The following is a 6,257-nucleotide window of genomic DNA, read 5'->3' on the forward strand; positions in this document are numbered from 1 at the left end:
ATAATTTCATTATGACATATATCTTATTTCCCTTTTGGTTTACAATTAAGAGATAAATCTCTTCTATGATGGAATGAGTTCACCAACAGCAGAGTCAGCATTTTTATTTTTTTTTTTACCTCCCAGAACTTGGGAAAACTGTTAGCAAGTGACAGGTGATCAATAAATAACAATTGAAATGAGAAAATAAGCATAAAAAATTAAACTAAGTTATTTTTCTAACTCATTCCTAATGAGACATTAGGCACATTGTATAATCACTTACATCTATTTTAGTTCTGCAATATGGAGGGAAATATATCTCTATGACCCAGTTGTGGAGCTTAAACAAGATAATAGTTACAGAAATTAGTTGTAAATAATAAAAATATACTTAAAAATCCAGAATTTATTATTAATTATATTACGATTGAGGCATTTTATTCAGTGCTGTGAATGTCCCTATGGTGTCAAAATTTTCTTAAAGTACTTGTGAAAATAAATTAATAAGCAATATTGAAACTAATAGCCTATTTATTATACATTCATTAATAAAATAATTCTCTCTGTGAAGGAAACACTATTATTTAGCTCAATTTTTTGGAAATTAAACGGATATTTTATGGCCACATAAAACCTGGTCCTGGCGCTGAATGAGAAAGGCACCATAAAGGAAAAAGGAGTGAGTAGATTATAAAATTTCATATTCCAACCTTACAGCTAAGCTTTGTCTGCTTCTTAAAATAGTCTTTCATGTATGTTTTTCTCCAAATAGTGTTTTCTGCAGTCCAGTTAAAATTTTAACAGTTTGAGATATTAGAACATACATGTCATTTATAATATTGTTTTATTATATATGTTAAAAGATTGCAGCTAAATAGAATATTCTAGGAGTTGATTTGGAGCAATTTTACACTAAATTTGGGTACTTAAGAAATGTCTACATTGGATTTTTGATCAAATTAAAAATAATAATTCCGGGGCACCTGGGTGGCTCAGTTGATTAAGTGTCCAACTCCGGCTCAGGTCATGATCTCACAGTTTGTGGGTTCAAGCCCCACATTGGGCTCTGTGCTGACAGCTCAGAGCCTGGAGCCTGTTTCAGATTCTGTGTCTCCCTTTCTCTCTGCCTCTCCCCAACTCATGCTCTGTTTCTCTCTGTCTCAATAATAAATAAAAACATAAAGAAAACAATATTTCTGGTGCCAATTGGAACATGAGTCAATAGACGTATTCAATATAAATCCAAAATTTCAGTGAAGAATAAGAACTCTTTTTAATAAATTTTCACTGACAGTTTGTTAAATTAAGACACATTTCATGACATAGAAAATCATCTCTGTTATGGAGCAAACAGAAATGTTTATACTGATACTCAGACTTCAATTATGTAAATGAAAGTAGGGGAAAACTAGGTAATAGAGAAGTAAAAGAGTTAAATATGAATGAATAGATGTGACTTTATCTTATAACCATTGTTTTTGTTGATAACTACATTTTTAAAAGCATATACTTTAGGCCTGTGAAATTAAAATTCATTTACATTTATGTGTATTTTTGATGCTTCACTTATTCTTCTTACTGTTTACATGAAAATGAATAGGAAACCTATGATTCGAACATAGAATCTTAGAACCTTGTTTCGCTTATAGTATAAAAGCAATGATATAACAATAGTTCAAGCAGAAGAGGACCAAATCAAAATAAGATGAGTCATTAAATATTAAGTTAAATTATTTTTTCTGTAAGCCAGGATAAAAATTAAGGGCCGATTAACAGTTTTGGGAGTCAGGCCTTACAAATATTTATCTATTTGCTGAAAGAGCTTTTTTGAAATCAAGAGCTATTTGGATAAAAGAATGTAGGGAAGACATAAAATGAATGTATTTATGTAAATACATTTTATTTTTAACATAAACAATACAGTTAGACTGAAAAGCTTTGTATATAAAATGAATATCGATCAAAAATTTTGCAGAATTGTTTCTACAAGCTGGTTTTTGAATGGCCTCCATGGCCATACAAAATGGAACAAAATCCAGGAAGCTCCAACACTCTGGTCCAGACAAAGTGCTGTTGACCGACATGTTCATTTGTCCAAGAAAGCTGATAATTTCTAATTTTATGTGAAGCATTATGATTTTAAATATTCAAACTAAAAACAAAAACAAAACAAAACAAAAAACAAAACACCTATAGGAACCCAAAACAGATATATAAGCCTAATGTATAATGAAGACCACAGGTTTCTGATTTTTCTTTAAATTTCCTATATAGAAAATTGTACATTTTTCTTAAAGGAAATGATACAAAAATTTTTAAACTAATGAATGAACAAAATGACCATTTAAACCTAAATAATTTACTCTTCATATCTTTGGCCCTAAGTATTTATAGGACTACTATTTTTCTGAGGGAATAATTTCCAACTCCAGGTCTCCATGGATCATTGACTTTAAACACCAGGTCTTACTTACTTATTTACATACTTAGAGCTAAAGAAAAATGAGGCTGAAGGACAAATTAGTTGTAGACATATAACAAGCAAAGGGCTAAAGACCTGATTATCTCAAACACTCCCTTCTCCCCTGTCAAGAATAATTCAGATTAAAACAAAACAAAGAAAATAAGAACACAGAATCTCTCATATGTGTTCCTAGTCATAAACATATATATTTTTAATTGCATATGATCGTCTATCCTTACCTAAAAGCATTTGAAGTGACCTGTCAATTGGCATTTTCAAAACGATAGATTTTAAAGATTCATCACAGGTATACTGACTCTAAAAATACTTTTTAGTGATCAAGGAATCAACCTTAATCTGGCCATTTTAGTGGACATTTAAAAAAAAAAAACCTCCCAGCAATGCAAGAAACATTGAAAATTAACCTGAAGGGCAAAATAACCCATTTAAGTATATTTTTAAATCAGTTAGAATGAGAGAATTTTTGGATAGACTTCATCTAAATTACCATTTTGACCAAGTTAGCAGCATATAAAACAGAAAAGTTCTTATGTGAAGGAAGACTGAAAATTCAAGTCTTTCTATTGCTCCCCAGATCTGTGTGCAACCCAAGAAATAAAATAACATAGGTTGGTTTCTCTAATCTTATCTCATTAGTTTGAATATATAAAAATACATTTCTCTTAAGAGTCTACTCCTCATATTTGTGTCATTAGTCAGACTTTAAAAACCTTAAAAACAGTGTATATAAACCCCTGGCTATTGAAATTTAGAGAATTTTCAGGGATGCCCCAAATACTTTAAGACAGAACAGTATATAACAATGGTCAATTAAATTATTTTCTGTTTTCTGTACTTTGGCCTTGCTTTTGGAAATTGATCCAAATACTTTAAAATGCATTTTAACATTACATGAAGAGTACTTCTTTAAAAACTATAAATGTATATTTTGGCATACAAAAATTTTTTAAACATTTTGGATATGTTCATCTCTATAATAAAATGCCATGTCTTCTGGGGTGTGCTTTTTTTGCTTTTAAGATAAGCTTGTTAATTATATATATATTACCTTGTTTTATTTAGTTTAATTTTACAACAAAACAAGACAGATTTATTGATGAGTCATTGGTTTGTTGAATGTTATCTATAATAGCAAAACTACCAATACATTTTAAGTAAATCACTTTAAATGTCTGCCTTTTCATCAGATTAAATGCCAAGTATTTTTAATAAGTTTGCATTTTTAAATAGCTTAATATTTACAAGTGGCAAAAAGTAGTGAGAGTTCCCATAAACTTCAAAACCAGTTACCCCTATTAGAAACATCTTTCACTAGTGTGGTATATTTGTGATAGTTAATGAAAAATATTGATAATATTAATGAAAGACTATTTTTATTAAATTTTCTTAATTTTCATCCTATATTCTTTTTTGTTTCAGGATCTCATCAGTCATCATGTCTAATTTAAGTAAGCTCCTCTTGGCTATGATAGTTTCTCAAACTTTTCTTTCTTTCTTTTTTTTTTTTTTAATGACATTGACAGTTTTAAGGAGTACCAATGAGGTATTTCATAGACTCTCCCTCATTTGGGATTTCCATGAAAGTTTTTTCTTATAATTAGATTGGGATATTGGTTTGGAAAAGGAAAACCACAGGAGTAAAGTGCCATTTTTATCACACCATTTCAAGGGTACATGCTATTAACATATCTTATCACAACTGACAGAATCATTGATCAGCTGGCTGAGATTGTGTGTGTCATGTTTCGGCACCCTAAAGTTACTCTTTTGGGGAACTTCGGTGGCTCAGTGGATTGAGCATCTGACTCTTGATTTCAGGTCACGTCATGATCTCAGGGTCGTGAGAGTCAGCCCCACATGGGATTCCTCACTGATAGCACAGAGCCTACTCAGAATTCTGTCTCTCCCTCTCTCTCTTTCCCCCTTCTCCACTTGCTCTCTCTTTCTCTCTGTCTCTGTCTCTGTCTCTCTTTCTCAAAAAAATAAAGTTTAAAAAATTAAAAAATGAAGTAACTCTTTTATGCCTCTTTATTTAGTGAATTTTATGAAAGTAAGTCACTAAGAGAAATCTACTCTCAAGGAGCGGGAGTTTACTTCCAACTTTGGGGAGTGCAGTCTCTGCATACTTTTTTTAAATCTTTCTAATGTCTTCTTTATTTTTGAGAGAGAGAGAGAAAGAGAGACAGTGTGAGCAGAGAGGGGTCAGTGAGAGAAGAAGGCCCAGAATTGGAAGACAGGCTTCAGGCTCTGAGCTAGCTGTCAGCACAGAGCCCATCACGGGGCTTGAACCCAGGAACTGTGAGATCATGACCTGAGCCAAAATCAGACACTTAACCAACTGAGCCATCCAAGTGCCCCTGTTTTTCTTATTCTTAATTGGTATAAAAGATAACTGTTTGTTTAAATAATAATAATAATAATAGTAATAATAGCAATGTAGTAGTTGTCACAATGGACTGGAAAAATCTAGACAAGGGTTACACTATATAATCTAATGATCAAATCTAGTCATTTAGTGGGCCAGTGTACCCAGGCTATGACCTCCCCAAGTGAGACCCCCCATAGTATAGTTTTTCCTTCTGCTCCTTAATCTCTTTCCTGGGTATAAAATTTCCAATTATCTGACTATATTCTTGGAACTCTCACCTCTGCTGACTATGTGGTTTTTTTTGTTGTTTGTTTGTTTGTTTTTATTTTTGTTTTTGTTTTCCATGTAGGTGAGATCAGGGGGGCTGGGAGTCAACATTGGGGCAATTCCCCTCTTTCAGCTGGAATAAAACTTAGGCAAAATCCTCCCCCCGTCAAGAATATCATTGTATTATTAAGAAGGATTTGGGTAGATTTCACAGTCATTACTCTGCTGTGTTCATGAAGGAATCTTTCTCTGATATTCTTTATAAGAATCTGATGTAGAGGTGCCTTGGCAACTCAGTCAGTTTAACATCCAACTCTTGATTTTGGCTCAAGTCATGATCTCATGGTTCATGAGATCAAACCCCACACCTGGCTCCGTGCTGGTGGGATTCTCCCTCTTCCTCTCTCTATGCCCCTCCCCCATACTCTCTCTTTTTCTCTGTTTCTCTCTCACAAAATAAATAAATAAACATTAAAACAAGGCAAAACAAAACCTAATGTGGTTCATGGGAGTAAAACACATACAAACAGCTTCTGCCTGTCTGGCCAGTCCACACTCAGTCTCCAGCATTTAAGCAACATCTAAGTATTTCTACTAGTTTAGGTCTCCAGTGGTTTTGATTCCACATTAAGAGATTTAGGCTTTCTCTCAATGGCTGGGTCTTTCTCTCTGGGTTTCAGGATGGCAGTGTTCCCTGCAACCACAGGCCCATTGTAGGTACAGGGGAAAAATAATTATTGACTTTATGTCCAGCTTTTTGTTGTTGTTTTAAGGATGGGAATGACAACTACCAATCTCTTTATGTGTTGGAGTTAAACAGGGCAAATAATTACTTTTTAAATGTAAAATCTTATTAAACTTATTGTGGGTCACTCACTCCCCAATATTTTTGGGAATATAAATATAATAATAGGCTATTTTCTGAAACAGGTAAAAGATATCCCATAGGACTATAAATTTAATAAAAATCTATAAAGATAAGGTGAGGAGTTCTCTGGAAAGACAACACATTTAAAACAAAATTTTTTAATGTTTATTTATTTTTGACAGAGTGAGAGGGAGACAGAGCATGAGCAGGGGAGGGGCAGAGAGAGAGGGAGACACAGAATCTGAAACAAGCTCTGGGCTCTGAGCTGTCAGCACAGAGCTCAATGT

The sequence above is a fragment of the Suricata suricatta genome, chromosome 1 (assembly GCF_006229205.1).
Source record: "Suricata suricatta isolate VVHF042 chromosome 1, meerkat_22Aug2017_6uvM2_HiC, whole genome shotgun sequence".
Lineage (NCBI taxonomy): Eukaryota > Metazoa > Chordata > Mammalia > Carnivora > Herpestidae > Suricata > Suricata suricatta.